General features: G+C 46.7%; 1 pseudogene; it reads right to left on the reverse strand.

Annotated features, from left to right (window-relative positions):
* Positions 1-1,947: 1,947 nt before the first annotated feature.
* Positions 1,948-21,322, reverse strand: LOC135536873 (transmembrane 9 superfamily member 2-like; annotated as a pseudogene).
* Positions 21,323-21,520: the final 198 nt, after the last annotated feature.

The following is a 21,520-nucleotide window of genomic DNA, read 5'->3' on the forward strand; positions in this document are numbered from 1 at the left end:
CATTTCCCCCAGCATAATTACCTACCAGTGAATAAGAAGAAGAGAACAGTCACCATTACCCTGAAGCCATGATCATGGTGTAACACAAAGAACAGAGGATGGTGCTCGCCAATCCTGTGATCTGGAGCTTGGAGAAGAAGTAGTAGGGATGCCATAGACCAGGAAGTAGACGGCCTCTGAAATCCCACGGTTGGTTTTGCAGGAAGGAATGCCACTGCCAGTGGTAGTCCTGATGGAGAATAGACAGAAAAAGAGTAATTGGAATTAGATATCTCTGTGATTTATAACATTTTTACTAAAACAAAACCACTGGTCAGGAAGGAATCCCAAATTGCACCCTAATTCCCTACATAGTGCAGACAGTGGTAGTCCTGATGGAGAGAGAGAACACATTAGCTTATTACAACCCCAAATCATTCCTTAATTCAACTTCCTGTTATTCCTTTTATCCTGTAACCTCTTCTCCTCCTCAGATTTCCTGTTTCCACTTGACAGAGGTGAATGGAGATTGAGACAGAGGTTCCAGGTCCCTGGTGTTTGGGAACTTCCACACAGTAGACAAGTTCCAAACGGCCCCGTCTCCTTATTTAAAGAGAGAAGCTGTTAGGAACCAAGGAAAGAGGATTTGATAAACAGTCGTTCCTGATGGAGAGAGAGACAAGACTTCATCCTCGTCATTAAGGGCACTATTTCCATTGGTCACATGGTAGAGCTACACCTCAACCCCAGGAAATAGTCAGATCTTGGTCCAGTCCATTAAACTAACTCAGTACAGCATAACCCTGGAGGAAGTGAGTCCATCCTCCAGCTACAGTGTGATCCCCCCAGCTACCTACCAGTAGGATCGCCAATCCTGTGATCTGGAGCTTGGAGAAGAAGTAGTGGATGGCATGTCTTGAAACCACTGGTCCCACTGCCATGGAGAGAGACAGAGAGAACAGTTAGATACAGAGGTAAAGACCAGAGGAAGGGATGGTAGTCCTGATGGAGGAGACAGAGAACAGTTAGTGATTACTTCACTAAGACAAGACCACTGAACACCAGAAAGAGGAAACCAAACATGTATCTCTGTGTTACATCTCTTCACTAAGACAAGACCTGATGTGAAGACACGCCACCATACATCATAAAGATAACAGTTAGCATCTGTGTTTATAACATACATCTAAAGACAAGACCACTGGTCAGGACACAACCATACATCATAAAGATAACAGTTAGATATCTCTGCTCTAGCATCTGGTGAGACACAGACCACTGGTACACTGCCAGTCCTGATGAGACACAGATTCAAGTTACCCACTGCTCTCAACCGCATCTGGTGTTTGGGACAAAGAGATACATCATAAAGATAACTTCATCCTGCTCTAGCATCTGGTCACATGACACAACCATACATCATAAAGATAACCCAGGTGGAAGCTCTAGTCTTACCTGGTGTAGCAGACACAACCATAGCATCATAAAGATAACCCACTGAAACCAAACATCTAGCATCTGGTGAGACACAACCATACATCATAAAGATAACCCACTGCTCTAGCATCTGGTGAGACACAACCATACATCATAAAGATAACCCACTGCTCTAGCATCTGGTGAGACACAACCATACATCATAAAGATAACCCACTGCTCTAACATCTGGTGAGACAACCATACATCATAAAGATAACCCACTGCTCTAGCATCTGGTGAGACAACCATACATCATAAAGATAACCCACTGCTCTAGCATCTGGTGAGACACAACCATACATCATAAAGATAACCCACTGCTCTATCATCTGGTGAGACAACCATACATCATAAAGATAACCCACTGCTCTAGCATCTGGTGAGACACAACCATACATCATAAAGATAACCCACTGCTCTAGCATCTGGTGAGACACAACCATACATTACAAAGATAACCCACTGCTCTAACATCTGGTGAGACCTGCTCTAGTGTGAGACACAACCATACATCATAAAGATAACCCACTGCTCTAGCATCTGGTGAGACCTGGTGTGAGACACAACCATAACATCATAAAGAAAACCATTTAAAACATGCTGTCCTCTGCTTCACTCCAACCACTAGTCAACCTACAGAGTCGTAGTCAGTTACTCACTCAACCCCGTTCACACTTCTCCAAACCTCACCCGTTCACCTTTCACCTCACTGACTGGTTCTGCCTTCACGACAAGCTGCTCGTGTAGCAGTCCCAAAACAGAGCAGCAGTGTCTGCAGGGTAGCTGAACTGAGACACTCACCAGATGCTGTTGAGGATGAAGAAGAGCTGGATGAAGATACAGCCGAACGGGAGGATCCCCCCCATGACGATCCCTGGGAGAGATCTGGTGTAGAACGACTGCTCCGGGATCTGACGAGGGATCTGATTGGTCCGCACAGGGTGCTCAATCCCCTGAAATGCACCAATCACACGACAGAGGGGAGGAGTATGAAAGGCATGATATGCACACAGACTTGTGTGTGTGTGTGACAGAACGTTTGTTTGAATGTATTCACATATTGACGTGTGCTTGTACTCACGGTCTTCTTGAAGCCGAAGTAGGCCCCTATGAAGGTGAGGGGCACAGAGATGCAGAACCACAGAGCCAAGATGGCCACCAGGGTGCCGAAGGGCATGGCTGCAGACGAGCCCTCTCCCCACAGGATCAGATTCATCACAAAGAAATCAGCAAACACAACCCTGAACACAGAGACAGAACTATCAACCCTGAACACAGAGACAGAACTATCAACCCTGAACACAGAGACAGAACTATCAACCCTGAACACAGAGACAGAAGTCAACTATCAACCCTGAACACAGAGACAGAAGTCAACTATCAACCCTGAACACAGAGACAGAACTATCAACCCTGAACACAGAGACAGAACTATCAACCCTGAACACAGAGACAGAACTATCAACCCTGAACACAGAGACAGAACTATCAACCCTGAACACAGAGACAGAACTATCAACCCTGAACACAGAGACAGAACTATCAACCCTGAACACAGAGACAGAACTATCAACCCTGAACACAGAGACAGAACTATCAACCCTGAACACAGAGACAGAACTATCAACCCTGAACACAGAGACAGAACTATCAACCCTGAACACAGAGACAGAACTATCAACCCTGAACACAGAGACAGAACTATCAACCCTGAACACAGAGACAGAACTATCAACCCTGAACACAGAGACAGAACTATCAACCCTGAACACAGAGACAGAACTATCAACCCTGAACACAGAACAGAACTATCAACCCTGAACACAGAGACAGAACTATCAACCCAGAACACAGAGACAGAACTATCAACCCTGAACAAACAGAACTATCTCCTGAACACAGAACAGAACTATCAACCCTGAACACAGAGACAGAACTATCAACCCTGAACACAGAGACAGAACTATCAACCCTGAACACAGAGACAGAACTATCAACCCTGAACACAGAGACAGAACTATCAACCCTGAACACAGAGACAGAACTATCAACCCTGAACACAGAGACAGAACTATCAACCCTGAACACAGAGACAGAACTATCAACCCTGAACACAGAGACAGAACTATCAACCCTGAACACAGAGACAGAACTATCAACCCTGACCAATGTAAAGTCGACTCACCCAGGACACAGAGACAGAAGTCAACTAACAAGGACACAGAGACAGAACAGAGACAGAACTATCAACCCTGAACACAGAGACAGAACTACCAACCCTGAACACAGAGACAGAAGTCAACTATCAACCCTGAACACAGAGACAGACGTCAACTAACAGCCCTGACCGTAACCACTACCGTCTATCTCCTCAACCAATGTAAAGTCAGACTCACCCAGGACACAGAGACAGAAGTCAACTAACAACCCTGACTGTAACCAAACTACCGTCTATCTCCTCAACCAATGTAAAGTCAGACTCACCCAGGACACAGAGACAGAAGTCAACTATCAACCCTGAACAGAGACAGAAGTCAACTATCAACCCTGACCGTAACCACAAACTAACGTCTATCTCGTCAACCAATGTAAAGTCAGACTCACCCAGAACACAGAGACAGAAGTCAACTATCAACCCTGACCGTAACCACAAACTACCGTCTATCTCGTCAACCAATGTAAAGTCAGACTCACCCAGGACACAGAGACAGAAGTCAACTATCAACCCTGACCGTAACCACACTACCGTCTATCTCCTCAACCAATGTAAAGTCAGACTCACCCAGGACACAGAGACAGAACTATCAACCCTGACCGTAACCAAACTACCGTCTATCTCCTCAACCAATGTAAAGTCAGACTCACCCAGAACACAGAGACAGAAGTCAACTAACAACCCTGACCGTAACCAAACTACCGTCTATCTCCTCAACCAATGTAAAGTCAGACTCACCCAGGACACAGAGACAGAAGTCAACTAACAACCCTGACCGTAACCACAAACTAACGTCTATCTCCTCAACCAATGTAAAGTCAGACTCACCCAGGACACAGAGACAGAAGTCAACTAACAGCCCTGACCGTAACCAAACTACCGTCTATCTCGTCAACCAATGTAAAGTCAGACTCACCCAGGACACAGAGACAGAAGTCAACTATCAACCCTGACCGTAACCAAACTACCGTCTATCTCCTCAACCAATGTAAAGTCAGACTCACCCAGGACACAGAGACAGAAGTCAACTAACAACCCTGACCGTAACCACAAACTACCGTCTATCTCCTCAACCAATGTAAAGTCAGACTCACCCAGGACACAGAGACAGAAGTCAACTAACAACCCTGACCGTAACCACAAACTACCGTCTATCTCCTCAACCAATGTAAAGTCAGACTCACCCAGAACAGAGACAGAAGTCAACTATCAACCCTGAACAGAGACAGAAGTCAACTATCAACCCTGACCGTAACCACCAAACTACCGTCTATCTCCTCAACCAATGTAAAGTCAGACTCACCCAGAACACAGAGACAGAAGTCAACTATCAACCCTGAACAGAGACAGAAGTCAACTATCAACCCTGACCGTAACCACAAACTACCGTCTATCTCCTCAACCAATGTAAAGTCAGACTCACCCAGGACACAGAGACAGAAGTCAACTAACAACCCTGACCGTAACCACAAACTACCGTCTATCTCCTCAACCAATGTAAAGTCAGACTCACCCAGGACACAGAGACAGAAGAACTATCAACCCTGACCGTAACCAAACTACCGTCTATCTCCTCAACCAATGTAAAGTCAGACTCACCCAGGACACAGAGACAGAAGTCAACTAACAACCCTGACCGTAACCACAAACTACCGTCTATCTCCTCAACCAATGTAAAGTCAGACTCACCCAGGACACAGAGACAGAAGTCAACTATCAACCCTGACCGTAACCAAACTACCGTCTATCTCCTCAACCAATGTAAAGTCAGACTCACCCAGAACACAGAGACAGAAGTCAACTATCAACCCTGAACAGAGACAGAAGTCAACTATCAACCCTGACCGTAACCAAACTACCGTCTATCTCCTCAACCAATGTAAAGTCAGACTCACCCAGAACACAGAGACAGAAGTCAACTATCAACCCTGAACAGAGACAGAAGTCAACTATCAACCCTGACCGTAACCACAAACTAACGTCTATCTCCTCAACCAATGTAAAGTCAGACTCACCCAGGACACAGAGACAGAAGTCAACTAACAACCCTGACCGTAACCAAACTACCGTCTATCTCCTCAACCAATGTAAAGTCAGACTCACCCAGGACACAGAGACAGAAGTCAACTATCAACCCTGACCGTAACACAAACTAACGTCTATCTCCTCAACCAATGTAAAGTCAGACTCACCCAGGACACAGAGACAGAACTAACAACCCTGACCGTAACCAAACTACCGTCTATCTCCTCAACCAATGTAAAGTCAGACTCACCCAGGACACAGAGACAGAAGTCAACTAACAACCCTGACCGTAACCAAACTACCGTCTATCTCCTCAACCAATGTAAAGTCAGACTCACCCAGGACACAGAGACAGAAGTCAACTAACAGCCCTGACCGTAACCAAACTACCGTCTATCTCCTCAACCAATGTAAAGTCAGACTCACCCAGGACACAGAGACAGAAGTCAACTAACAGCCCTGACCGTAACCAAACTACCGTCTATCTCCTCAACCAATGTAAAGTCAGACTCACCCAGGACACAGAGACAGAAGTCAACTAACAACCCTGACCGTAACCAAACTACCGTCTATCTCCTCAACCAATGTAAAGTCAGACTCACCCAGGACACAGAGACAGAAGTCAACTATCAACCCTGACCGTAACCAAACTACCGTCTATCTCCTCAACCAATGTAAAGTCAGACTCACCCAGGACACAGAGACAGAAGTCAACTAACAACCCTGACCGTAACCAAACTACCGTCTATCTCCTCAACCAATGTAAAGTCAGACTCACCCAGGACACAGAGACAGAACTAACAACCCTGACCGTAACCAAACTACCGTCTATCTCCTCAACCAATGTAAAGTCAGACTCACCCAGGACACAGAGACAGAACTAACAACCCTGACCGTAACCAAACTACCGTCTATCTCCTCAACCAATGTAAAGTCAGACTCACCCAGGACACAGAGACAGAAGTCAACTAACAACCCTGACCGTAACCAAACTACCGTCTATCTCCTCAACCAATGTAAAGTCAGACTCACCCAGGACACAGAGACAGAAGTCAACTAACAGCCCTGACCGTAACCAAACTACCGTCTATCTCCTCAACCAATGTAAAGTCAGACTCACCCAGGACACAGAGACAGAAGTCAACTAACAACCCTGACCGTAACCAAACTACCGTCTATCTCCTCAACCAATGTAAAGTCAGACTCACCCAGGACACAGAGACAGAAGTCAACTAACAACCCTGACCGTAACCAAACTAACATCTATCTCCTCAACCAATGTAAAGTCAGACTCACCCAGGACACAGAAGTCAACTAACAACCCTGACCGTAACCAAACTACCGTCTATCTCCTCAACCAATGTAAAGTCAGACTCACCCAGGACACAGAGACAGAAGTCAACTAACAGCCCTGACCGTAACCAAACTACCGTCTATCTCCTCAACCAATGTAAAGTCAGACTCACCCAGGACACAGAGACAGAAGTCAACTAACAACCCTGACCGTAACCAAACTACCGTCTATCTCCTCAACCAATGTAAAGTCAGACTCACCCAGGACACAGAGACAGAAGTCAACTAACAACCCTGACCGTAACCAAACTAACTTCTATCTCCTCAACCAATGTAAAGTCAGACTCACCCAGGACACAGAGACAGAAGTCAACTAACAACCCTGACCGTAACCAAACTACCGTCTATCTCCTCAACCAATGTAAAGTCAGACTCACCCAGGACACAGAGACAGAACTAACAACCCTGACCGTAACCAAACTACCGTCTATCTCCTCAACCAATGTAAAGTCAGACTCACCCAGGACACAGAGACAGAACTAACAACCCTGACCGTAACCAAACTACCGTCTATCTCCTCAACCAATGTAAAGTCAGACTCACCCAGGACACAGAGACAGAACTAACAACCCTGACCGTAACCAAACTACCATCTATCTCCTCAACCAATGTAAAGTCAGACTCACCCAGGACACAGAGACAGAACTAACAACCCTGACCGTAACCAAACTACCGTCTATCTCGTCAACCAATGTAAAGTCAGACTCACCCAGGACACAGGAAGCAGGTCAGCAGGACGTTAGTCTTCCATTTCTCCCCACCAAAGGCTGCCACATCGCAGAGAGAGAGAGCAGACGTGAAGACAAACAGTAACTCTTGGAAGACAAACAGACGTTTCTTGGAAATTCAAACTTCTTTCTTTACTTCCAAGGTGTTGAGGCATACAGCCTTTAGCAGGGAGGCAGGATTCAGGCCATAGAGCATGTGTTGCTAGGGAGGGTTGGGTTGGGGGACCCCTAGTGCTACAGGCCTCTACAGAACACTGCACCAGTAATTGACACAGAGACTATCGTGCCCCCCCCCGCTGACACTGATTGGGCCTAACGAGCTACCCTTCAGCACAGTTGGGTCGTGACCGGTCGACTTTTCAGGGTCAAGTTGGGGTCGTGACCCTTTCCCCCCTCAGCCCAAATGTTCACTTACACTTGTAGAAGCGGGCAGCCACGTAGCCGGCTGGTGTGCCCAGTAGGACCCAGAGCACCACGGCACACGTCATCAGGGCACCGCGGTTCGCCGGGGACAGGAAGCCCAGGCAGGCAAAGACTGGACGAGGGGAACACAGAGTACATGGATCAGAAAATAAAACACACCGTTGGTTTTGACTGAATAACTAAATAACTAAGATGACTGAACTGTGTGCTATTATTGTTGGTCCTTTTCTGCTACTGAATAACTAAATAACTAAGATGACTGTCAGTGACTACATTAAATAACCAAGATGACTGTCAGTGACTACATTAAATAACCAAGATGACTGTCAGTGACTACATTAAATAACCAAGATGACTGTCAGTGACTACATTAAATAACCAAGATGACTGTCAGTGACTACATTAAATAACTAAGATGACCATCAGTTACTACATTAAATAACCAAGATGACCGTCAGTGACTACATTAAATAACCAAGATGACTGTCAGTGACTACATTAAATAACTAAGATGACCATCAGTGACTACATTAAATAACTGTCAGTGACTACATTAAATAACCAAGATGACTGTCAGTGACTACATTAAATAACCAAGATGACTGTCAGTGACTACATTAAATAACTAAGATGACCATCAGTGACTACATTAAATAACCAAGATGACTGGCAGTGACTACATTAAATAACCAAGATGACTGTCAGTGACTACATTAAATAACTGTCAGTGGCTACATTAAATAACCAAGATGACTGTCAGTGACTACATTAAACAACTGTCAGTGACTACATTAAATAACTATGATGACTGTCAGTGACTACATTAAATAACCAAGACAACTGTCAGTGACTACATTAAATAACTAAGATGACTGTCAGTGACTACATTAAATAACCAAGATGACTGTCAGTGACTACATTAAATAACCAAGATGACTGTCAGTGACTACATTAAATAACTGTCAGTGACTACATTAAATAACCAAGATGACTGTCAGCGACTACATTAAATAACCAAGATGACTGTCAGTGACTACATTAAATAACCAAGATGACTGTCAGTGACTACATTAAATAACTGTCAGTGACTACATTAAATAACTAAGATGACTCTCAGTTAATGCATTAAATAAGTGAAACACTATTCCTAATTTCAGAGTAGAAGTAACTAAGTACTAACTACTTCCTCTATACTATATGCTACCTTGCTAATTTGTTTTTGGGTAATGACAAAATAAATGTTCTGGACAAGTGTAGAAGGTTTGTTTTTTGCATTCCAACAAGTCAACACCAGGTAGACAGAAACACAGAGCCGTAGATTGTAGAACTCACAGAGAGTGACGAACATCATGATGAAGATCTGAGTTCCTGATCCCAGAAAGACAGAGGAGCATGCCTTTCCTGGGAGCCCGGAAGACGTCTCCATGGACCAGCTTCCAGCCAAACTCCTCCTGGGCATCTTCCTGCCACGACCAGCAGAGAGGGAGGAGGGGGACACCTTCACTTAGTTTCACTTTCAAGTGGATTTATCCCATTTAACATCTTCATCACCACATCGCTCACTCACTATAAAAAAGACCATCACAAAACAGCAAGAATGTTCAGGCCAAATGAGGAGAGGACAGGGAGGGTGTGAGGGGGGGAACCCAGCGGGATATAACAGGGGGGAGAAGATGAGGGAGTGGGGTCTCTCCTGTCAATTAGCGGTGATAGACTTCAGAGGGTTGGAACACGAGCAGGCTGGTCGCCGCGGTGCTACCTGTCAGTCTGATCGCTAGGGGGAGGTGCTGAAGGAGTCTGATCGCTAGGGGAGGGGCTGAAGGGAGTCTGATCGCTAGGGGAGGGGCTGAGGGCACAGAGTAGCTGAAATAATGACTGATCTCAGAGACAGAGACAGATAGAGACTACAGTACTGGTAGGTGAGGGGTCGGGGGTGAGAGGTGCTGGTGGGGGGGTAATATAGATGCATGTCACCCCTAGTGACCCCCACAAGCCTTCCTAGAGAACATCTGCCATCAGTTTTCCTGGAGATGGTAGATGGAGAGGACACAAGGTCACACACCGAGGTCATAACCAAAGCCTCCACCAGCTGGCTGAAGCCAATCAGAGCTTGGAGCCAGTTGTTGGGGTTCTGTGTGTCTGCACCAGACCAGTAGACCAGACCACTGCCCTGTCACTCTTCATCAGGGACATGTCTGTGTGTTTGTGTCTGTACCAGACCAGTAGACCAGACCACTGCCCTGTCACTCCTCATCAGGGACATGTCTGTGTGTTTGTGTCTGTACCAGACCAGTAGACCAGACCACTGCCCTGTCACTCTTCATCAGGGACATGTCTGTGTGTTTGTGTCTGTACCAGACCAGTAGACCAGACCACTGCCCTGTCACTCCTCATCAGGGACATGTCTGTGTGTTTGTGTCTGTACCAGACCAGTAGACCAGACCACTGCCCTGTCACTCCTCATCAGGGACATGTCTGTGTATTTGTGTCTGTACCAGACCAGTAGACCAGACCACTGCCCTGTCACTCCTCATCAGGGACATGTCTGTGTGTTTGTGTCTGTACCAGACCAGTAGACCAGACCACTGCCCTGTCACTCCTCATCAGGGACATGTCTGTGTGTTTGTGTGCACTAGATAACCCTTGCCAGTGTCACACAGACAGAGCCCTCATATGTGACACATCCCACAAACCAACATGGCGGACTGGGACCTGAAGGGAAACCAACATGGCGGACTGGGACCTAAAGGGAAACCAACATGGCGGACTGGGACCTGAAGGGAAACCAACATGGCGGACTGGGACCTGAAGGGAAACCAACATGGCGGACGGACCTGGGACCTGAAGGGAAACCAACATGGCGGACTGGGACCTGAAGGGAAACCAACATGGCGGACTGGGACCTGAAGGGAAACCAACATGGCGGACTGGGACCTGAAGGGAAACCAACATGGCGGACTGGGACCTGAAGGGAAACCAACATGGCGGACTGGGACCTGAAGGGAAACCAACATGGCGGACTGGGACCTGAAGGGAAACCAACATGGCGGACTGGGACCTGAAGGGAAACCAACATGGCGGACTGGGACCTGAAGGGAAACCAACATGGCGGACTGGGACCTGAAGGGAAACCAACATGGCGGACTGGGACCTGGGACCGTGGGACCTGGGAAGGGAAACCAACATGGGGGACTGGGACCGTGGGACCTGAAGGGAAACCAACATGGCGGACTGGGACCATGGGACCTGAAGGGAAACCAACATGGCGGACTGGGACCTGGAAGGGAAACCAACATGGCGGACTGGGACCGTGGGACCTGAAGGGAAACCAATCAGCTAGATTACTGTGGAGGATTTACCAGACTCACCACAGAGTCCATCTGGTTGTATCTGGCAATGTCCTTATGTAGAGTCCTCAGCATGATCATAGCCACCATACCAGACAGGAAGAGAACGATCACCAGAGAGTTCATGATGCTGGGGGACAAGACAATACGCACACAGTTACAGACAGAAGGTGTGTGTGTGTGTGTGTGTGTGTGAGTGAGACTCACCTGAACCACTGAATGTTGGTGTGAGGCATGGACTCCAGAATGTAGTCCCAGCGTGAGGCCCATCTGATGTCTGTGTCCTCCTAGATACAACACAGGCATTTATATTACACCCACTGAACAGAGCACATGACGAACCTCTCCTGAGACCTGACCACTCGCATTAGCTCCCCAAGCGTATGTCTAGGCTTTAGCTCAGTGGGCTAGCCGGCGTTAGAGCACGTAGGCAACCCGAGACTGAACCTCGTCAGTCACACAGACAGAGGCATTTCCATTTACAAACGTTTGTGGGGTTTAGAAACATACCATAAACTGGACAGAGTAGGTATAGCCGATCTTCAGCTCTCCACTGAACTTGTTGTTCAGGTACATGGGCCCTCCTGCACAGTCTGGGGCCTCCACTTTGGTGTGTTTATAGCTTTGGAGGAGAGGAGGAAGAGGAGGAAGGAAGAAGAGGGGAGGAGGAAGAAGAGGGGAGGAAGAAGAGGGGAGGAAGAAGAGGGGGGGAGGAAGAGGGAGGAAGAAGAGGAGGAAAGAGGGAGAGGAAGGAGGAGGAAGGTGAGGAAGAGAGGTGAGGAGGAAGAGGGGAGGAAGAAGAGGAAAAGAGGAGGAGGTGGGAAGGAGGAGAGAATAAGTCACAATAAATAAATACTTGATGTGAATTAAAGAGAGACATCGTTACTTTGAGTAGAAACACACATTATCTAAGAGAGAACATTTCACGGAGACTAGAGAAGTAAATAATGAATTGCTAGAAAACCTAAAGGGTGGATTCTAACTTCACATCAATGAATGACTAAGTGACAGTGAGGATTGTCCCGTTTGACCTCCTACCTCTTGGGCTCCATCTTGGCAGCGACCAGTCTCGCCCCAGCAGCCTCGTTCTCCACCACATGATAGTGAATGGTGATGTCAACATGGTTGAAGACGTAGAATGTGTCTTTGTCCTTAAAGTCAGACTGGAACGAGGAAACACATAAGTTATGCGCTTTATAAACATGTTATAAGCAAATAGAAGCCTTTATAATGTCTTATAATATGTTATGTCTATCTAGCAAAACGTTTAACTGACTAAAAATGAAAATGGCCCGACTCAGAGGCCTGACCTCCACACACAGGATATGAATGGACTCACGTTGACGACACAAGCGTCTTTGGGTCGTCCCGCTCAGTGACGTAGCAGCCAATGGGGAAACCCTGGGTTACAGAACTTCTGTCCGTCCTCCACGTCATAACACCAGGTCACCGGCATGTTGTCCACTATCCTGCAGGAGACAGACAGGGATACAGCATGTTGTCCACTATACAGGAGAGAGACAGGGATACAGCATGTTGTCCACTATCCTACAGGAGACAGACAGGGATACAGCATGTTGTCCACTATCCTACAGGAGACAGACAGTGATACAGCATGTTGTCCACTATCCTACAGGAGACAGACAGGGATACAGCATGTTGTCCACTATCCTACAGGAGACAGACAGGGATACAGCATGTTGTCCACTATCCTACAGGAGACAGACAGGGATACAGCATGTTGTCCACTATACAGGAGAGAGACAGACAGGGATACAGCATGTTGTCCACTATCCTACAGGAGACAGACAGGGATACAGCATGTTGTCCACTATCCTACAGGAGACAGACAGGGATACAGCATGTTGTCCACTATCCTACAGGAGACTGACAGGGATACAGCATGTTGTCCACTATCCTACAGGAGACACACAGGGATACAGCATGTTGTCCACTATCCTACAGGACAGACAGACAGGGATACAGCATGTTGTCCACTATCCTACAGGAGACACACAGGGATACAGCATGTTGTCCACTATCCTACAGGACAGACAGACAGGGATACAGCATGTTGTCCACTATCCTACAGGAGACACACAGGGATACAGCATGTTGTCCACTATCCTACAGGAGACACACAGGGATACAGCATGTTGTCCACTATCCTGCAGGAGACAGACAGGGATACAGCATGTTGTCCACTATCCTACAGGGGACAGACAGGGATACAGCATGTTGTCCACTATCCTGCAGGAGACAGACAGGGATACAGCATGTTGTCCACTATCCTACAGGAGAGACAGGCAGGGATACAGCATGTTGTCCACTATCCTACAGGAGACAGACAGGGATACAGCATGTTGTCCACTATCCTACAGGAGACAGACAGGGATACAGCATGTTGTCCACTATCCTACAGGAGACAGACAGGGATACAGCATGTTGTCCACTATACAGCAGAGGTACAGGAGAGGTAGACACAGGGTTAAGGACAGTGTGCGGTTGAGACTGTGGTCCAATCCCATATCGACCCCTAAACACTTGTGGAGATCTGATTGGATTTGAGAGGTGTAAGCTATATGGTAATAACTCCACCCTGTCCTCTGATAGGCTAGGAGAAGTCTCACCATACATCGGATACCAGCGCTCGGCAACAAGAGTGGTTTTTGGGGCACCAAAGTTAGTATTTGTTTTGTTGGATTTGGGTCAAAAAAAGACCAGCAAAATCACCAGGAATTCAGCCAAAATGTTGTTGTTTTTATATAAATATTTAATCGTATCAATGTGACCATGGTATACAATTTTTTTATTTTCAAATGCAATCTCTTTTTGGGCTTAGTTATGGTCAATTTGCAGTGCACAAATGATTATCATGATGTTCTGACCCACCCTCCCATCCGCTCTGCCAACATACAGTCAGAGGTTTAATCTCGTCGCCTACCCCTGGTCAATGCCAATCACATCCTCTCAGGTCTCCACAACTGCCTAATGTTCAGGGATCTATTTGGGATTGGGTCAGTGGTGTCTATGGGGTCAGAGGACAATACCAGCCAAGCTCGACACCTATTGGCCAGATGAGTCAGTGCAGGTGTCTGAAGTCTGGGTTGAATCCCAGCTTGTGAACTCCAGACTTCCTGTATGGGGAAATGTGTGTTCACATCGCAATTCAGAGGAAAATTAGATGTGTCTGTTGCACAAAACAGAGAATGGATCTCTAACCAGTATGACTATCTAACCAGTGATGCTGGTAGTTAGCGGTGCTGGTAGTGAGCAGTATGACTATCTTACCAGTGGTGCTGGTAGTGAGCAGTATGAATATCTAACCAGTGGTGCTGGTAGTGAGCAGTATGAATATCTTACCAGTGGTGCTGGTAGTTAGCGGTGCTGGTAGTTAGCAGTATGAATATCTAACCAGTGGTGCTGGTAGTGAGCAGTATGAATATCTAACCAGTGGTGCTGGTAGTTAGCAGTATGAATATCTTACCAGTGGTGCTGGTAGTTAGCAGTATGAACATCTTACCAGCGGTGCTGGTAGTTAGCAGTATGAATATCTAACCAGCGGGGCTGGTAGTTAGCAGTATGAACATCTAACCAGCGGGGCTGGTAGTTAGCAGTATGAATATCTTACCAGTGGTGCTGGTAGTTAGCGGTGCTGGTAGTTAGCAGTATGAACATCTTACCAGTGGTGCTGGTAGTTAGCAGTATGAACATCTTACCAGTGGTGCTGGTAGTTAGCAGTATGAACATCTTACCAGTGGTGCTGGTAGTTGAGCAGCATGCCTTTCTTCAGAAAGTCCAGGTGGGCTTTGTCCTCTGGCTTGTTGGTGTTGTAGGATTTAGTGCACACCGGCTTACAATCCACCTTCTTCTTGAACTCAAACTTCAACACACAGACATACAATGATTTACTCAACTTCCTGCTGAGAGTTAGACCGGTAGAATACACAGGGTGACATTTCTAATTTTGCTGTGAATCAGCAGTTTCTCTCTTGTTATGTCAGCCAGTGATGGTCAGCCAATTAGCCCATGCCAACTAACATATTTCAGATTGCTACATTTGTTATCCAGTAAGCTAATCTAAACTTGTTATCCGGGGTTGGTATGGATGTGGCTACTCAGACATGCGAGCAACTGCAGCCCCCTCATGAGGAGTTCAGCTTTTTTTGTGGCCCCCACCCCCATCAGAGTTGCCCCTCCCTGATTTAGCATGTAGGTACAGGTAGTACACACCAGAGTGAAGGGGGAGTCGGTCATTCGGAGTGAGGTATGAAGGTGCAGAACATTGTAATGAGATTAGAAATGTAATACCAACAGGACATTAAAGTGTGTGTGTGTACATCACCCACCTTGTAGGGAGAGGGCTCAATTCTCTCGCCAAACAAAACCTGACCCAAATTCTCAGACGGACGCTTCTCGGAGTCGATAGCGCAGAAATCAAACCTGAAGAATACAAGGAGAGAAAAAGACAGTTGACAGACGTTCTGTTTCGGCAACACCAAGCCAGCCCATAACAAGATGAACATGCCCTGAGAGTCCCCACAACACCAAGCCAGCGATGAACCCATAACAAGATGAACATGCCCTGAGCGTCCCCACAACACCAAGCCAGCCCATAACAAGATGAACATGCCCTGAGAGTCCCCACAACACCAAGCCAGCCCATAACAAGATGAACATGCCCTGAGAGTCCCCACAACACCAAGCCAGCTCATAACACGATGGACATGCCCTGAGCGTCCCCACAACACCAAGCCAGCCCATAACAAGATGAACATGCCCTGAGAGTCCCCACAACACCAAGCCAGCCCATAACAAGATGAACATGCCCTGAGAGTCCCCACAACACCAAGCCAGCCCATAAACAAGATGAACATGCCCTGAGAGTCCCCACAACACCAAGCCAGCCCATAAACAAGATGAACATGCCCTGAGAGTCCCCACAACACCAAGCCAGCCCATAAACAAGATGAACATGCCCTGAGAGTCCCCACAACACCAAGCCAGACCATAAACAAGATGAACATGCCCTGAGAGTTCCCACAACACCAAGCCAGACCATAAACAAGACGAACATGCCCTGAGAGTCCCCACAACACCAAGCCAGCCCATAACAAGACGAACATGCCCTAAGTGTTCCCACAACACCAAGCCAGCCCATAACAAGATGAACATGCCCTAAGTGTTCCCACAACACCAAGCCAGCCCATAAACAGGATGAACATGCCCTGAGAGTCCCCACAACACCAAGCCAGCCCACAACAAGATGGACATGCCCTGAGAGTCCCCACAACACCAAGCCAGCCCATAACAAGATGAACATGCCCTGAGAGTCCCCACAACACCAAGCCAGCCCATAAACAAGATGGACATGCCCAGAGAGTCCCCACAACACCAAGCCAGCCCATAACAAGATGAACATGCCCTGAGAGTCCCCACAACACCAAGCCAGCCCATAACAAGATGAACATGCCCTGAGAGTCCCCACAACACCAAGCCAGCCCATAACAAGATGAACATGCCCTGAGAGTCCCCACAACACCAAGCCAGCCCATAACAAGATGAACATGCCCTGAGAGTCCCCACAACACCAAGCCAGCCCATAACAAGATGAACATGCCCTGAGAGTCCCCACAACACCAAGCCAGCCCATAACAAGATGAACATGCCCTGAGAGTCCCCCAACACCAAGCCAGCCCATAAACAAGATGGACATGCCCTGAGAGTCCCCACAACACCAAGCCAGCCCATAAACAAGATGGACATGCCCTGAGAGTCCCCACAACACCAAGCCAGCCCATAAACAAGATAAACATGCCCTGAGAGTCCCCACAACACCAAGACAGAAACGTTAACGCAACATATGATTTCAACTTCAGTTCACAAACTGTAGCATTTTGTCTTCCTTCTTAAACCATCTGCTGCTGGTACTTTTTCTCTGACACCCAGATTTCAACAACAACAACCTCTCCTCTCTCGCCACACAGCAAGCTAACATAAAGAAGGCCACATTTCTCACGCACACTTAACACTGCAACGTCACTTACATTTACATTTAAGTCATTTAGCAGACGCTCTTATCCAGAGCGACTTACAAATTGGTGAATTCACCTTCTGACATCCAGTGGAACAGCCACTTTACAATAGTGCATCTAAATCATTAAGGGGGGGTGAGAAGGATTACTTATCCTATCCTAGGTATTCCTTGAAGAGGTGGGGTTTCAGGTGTCTCCGGAAGGTGGTGATTGACTCCGCTGTCCTGGCGTCGTGAGGGAGTTTGTTCCACCATTGGGGGGCCAGAGCAGCGAACAGTTTTGACTGGGCTGAGCGGGAACTGTACTTCCTCAGTGGTAGGGAGGCGAGCAGGCCAGAGGTGGATGAACGCAGTGCCCTTGTTTGGGTGTAGGGCCTGATCAGAGCCTGGAGGTACTGCGGTGCCGTTCCCCTCACAGCTCCGTAGGCAAGCACCATGGTCTTGTAGCGGATGCGAGCTTCACTTCAATTACAGTCCCCGACCCTCTCCACAACCCCTCGGTGGAAAAGGGACATTAGTGTCCTGTGGTGGCGTGACAGAACAGCTCCTGTGGCTGAGCACGTTGAGGCCTCTAGTGTCACATTTAACTCCGGTAAATAATAAATAAAGTCATTCAGATGTCACATAATAACCCTAAGTAGCTACTGTTATCAAAGTATCCCATCTTTGATTTAATGCCGTTGGAGTTTTCAGATCCAGAGTAAGGACTGAAACTGGCCTGTTTCGTTGACTTAAGCCAATATCTATATCTTCTATTGACTATTTCTCTAAACCATGATTCAGCTAATCTTAAACATTAGGCAGCCATTTTGTTGAAGCAGAACTACTGTAATAGAACAGTGCTCGACTTGGACTGAAATAGGTGCCGGTACTGTTTGTATTTAGGTGCAGGAGCTCCATCATACTTTTGAGCTAATATTCTATAAGAGGAACATGTGCTCAAACAGTAGATATTTGGAGGTGAACTCGATCCTCATTTTGGGTGCCGGTACTGTTTGTATTTAGGTGCAGGAGCTCCATCATACTGTTGAGCTAATATTGTATAAGAGGTGCCGGAACTCAGCCCCAGTGAGTTCCTGTCCAAGTCAAGCACTGCAATAGAATATTATTAACATCGTCTACGGACTTCAGAATTCCAGTCACCGTTGGATATCGCTGGTGCTGCTATAGTGACAGAGCGGGAGAAAGAGTCAGAGCGGGAGAAAGAGACAGGTGAGAAAGAGTCAGAGAGGATGGTGAGTGAGAGAGGAGAAAGAGTCAGAGAGGATGGTGAGTGACAGAGAGGAGAAAGAGTCAGAGAGGATGGTGAGTGAGAGAGAGGAGAAAGAGACAGAGAGCATGGTGAGTGAGAGAGGAGAAAGAGACAGAGAGGATGGTGAGTGAGAGAGGAGATAGAGTCAGAGAGGATGGTGAGTGAGAGAGAGGAGAAAGAGTCTGAGAGGATGGTGAGTGACAGAGAGGAGAAAGAGACAGAGAGCATGGTGAGTGAGAGAGGAGAAAGAGACAGAGAGGATGGTGAGTGAGAGAGGAGATAGAGTCAGAGAGGATGGTGAGTGACAGAGAGGAGAAAGAGTCAGAGAGGATGGTGAGTGACAGAGAGGAGAAAGAGACAGAGAGGATGGTGAGTGAGAGAGGAGAAAGAGTCTGAGAGGATGGTGAGTGAGAGAGGAGAAAGAGTCAGAGAGGAAGGTGAGTGACAGAGAGGAGAAAGTCAGAGAGGGAGGAAGGAAGAGACAGGTGAGAAAGAGACAGAGGATGGTGAGTGAGAGAGGAGAAAGAGTCAGAGAGGATGGTGAGTGACAGAGAGGAGAAAGAGTCTGAGAGGATGGTGAGTGACAGAGAGGAGAAAGAGACAGAGAGGATGGTGAGTGAGAGAGGAGAAAGAGACAGAGAGGATGGTGAGTGAGAGAGGAGAAAGAGTCAGAGAGGATGGTGAGTGAGAGAGGAGAAAGAGTCAGAGAGGAAGGTGAGTGACAGAGGAGAAAGAGTCAGAGAGGGAGGAAGGAAGAGACAGGTGAGAAAGAGACAGAGGATGGTGAGTGAGAGAGGAGAAAGAGTCAGAGAGGATGGTGACAGAGAGATGCTTTAGTTTATCAGACCGTATTAGTGCGCCTAGTCCTACCCGGCTGACTTCACCATGTTCCTAACACATGTCTGTATCCCAAATGTCACCCTATTCCGTACACAGTGCACTTCTTTTGACAAGGGCCCATAGGTCGCTGGTCAAAAGTAGTGCACTGTAAAGGGAGTCATTTGGAACGCATCCTATATTTTCCCGTACACGAAGTCTGCATCTACACAATAAGAACACTGTCCAAAAGCACCGAACCCACAGCCTTCTGCAGCAAGACTGAGAATTGTAGAAGAACAATAAGAAGTTGTTGTTCCTGATGTACTTACGCAGTGTATTCATAGGGTAAGACAGACTCCACAGAATCCAGTCTGTTCACAAATATCTCGATGGTCGACTGAAAAACAATGAAAAGCAGTTATTTTCTCAAAATGGTAGATGACAAGTATCGGCAACAACATCTAGAAAACAGCACACATTACAGCTGTTTTTTCTTCTCTCAAAGGCACAATTAGGCTAACGACTAGAGATCTGAAACGGGAGGGAGGAGGGCTACATAACTTTCCAGGATGTCTTTATGTCCTGTTCCGCAGTGGAATTGATTCTTATCAGTTCTTATTCAGGTCCTTCCTCAAAGAACAACTTTCATGCAGTTGACAGCTCTTTTAAATTGGGATAATACGGAATTTGGGACATAATTAAACATTTTAATGACAAGTTACTTCTGATCAAAAGTATGGATGAACTAATTAGCTATCTACAAAAAGTAATTTCTTTGCTTATTTGAGCTGTTCTTGACATACTATGGTTTTGGTCTTTTACCAAATAGGGCTATCTTCTTTATAACATTCCAATTTGTAAGTCGCTCTGGATAAGAGCGTCTGCTAAATGACTTAAATGTAAATGTAAATGTAAATCTACAACACAAGTTAAGCAGTTGTCTCACAAGTAGTAGCCCAACTAGCTCGTAGGGGGTGCTAATTAGCTAGCTAGCTTTCTAGCGACCAATATGCAATACAGATAGATTGCTGTGACTGGTTGGCCAACAACACTGGTTCTAACTAACTACATTTAGTTTCTACTAACGTTACCTAGTGATTCATCACTATGACAGCTATCCAGCTACAATGGTAACCAAGACAGCAAGCTGTTCTGATCCCTTCCAAGGAGTTTCAGAATGCTAACATTAGCAGCTAGCAGGCAAGTGAACTGGTAGCTAGCTTTACTTGCCAGCTGATAATTAGAAGGAAGATAGCATGAAACCGTCAGCGCATTTTTGTTGTTGTTGATCTAACTACCTTACAGTCCGGTACTTCATTCTCTTTCCCAGCTTGTCCTGGTTCACAAAAACTAACAGGGGCCAGACCCGGTAGATAGAAACTTGTAGCGCTGTGTAGCAAAAGGAAGATCACCAAAACAGAGCCTCTCGCTCTGTGCAGGGAGCACATTTTCCTCTTCTCTCGACGAACCTAGTTAGCTAAACGTTTCTTGGCGTAACGTTAATATCTGTCTACACAGGGGGTGACAGGCTAGCTGGCATTTGAATTCACTAGATAGGACAGTTGACATAAGATAGCTAACGTTAACTAGCTGGGATCTATCTGCCTTCGTAGCTACATAACCCAGATACTTTTTCTGCAGCGGGGAGACACGTCATCTGCGTCTACATGGACGTGTTCTTCAGTGGAGGATGATGGGACTCTGGAGGTAAAGTTGGCTGGGCTGTTGTTGAAAGAATAGCACTTTGTGTTAAATAGAAGACATTTTCCGAGAAAAAAAAATTCTAGAATGAAAACGGGTTTATTGTCATAATTTCTAATTGCGCTGAGAATCAAACAGCAACATTCAGAGGCACCTTACAATTTA

This window comes from Oncorhynchus masou, unplaced genomic scaffold (assembly GCF_036934945.1).
Source record: "Oncorhynchus masou masou isolate Uvic2021 unplaced genomic scaffold, UVic_Omas_1.1 unplaced_scaffold_674, whole genome shotgun sequence".
Classification (NCBI taxonomy): domain Eukaryota; kingdom Metazoa; phylum Chordata; class Actinopteri; order Salmoniformes; family Salmonidae; genus Oncorhynchus; species Oncorhynchus masou.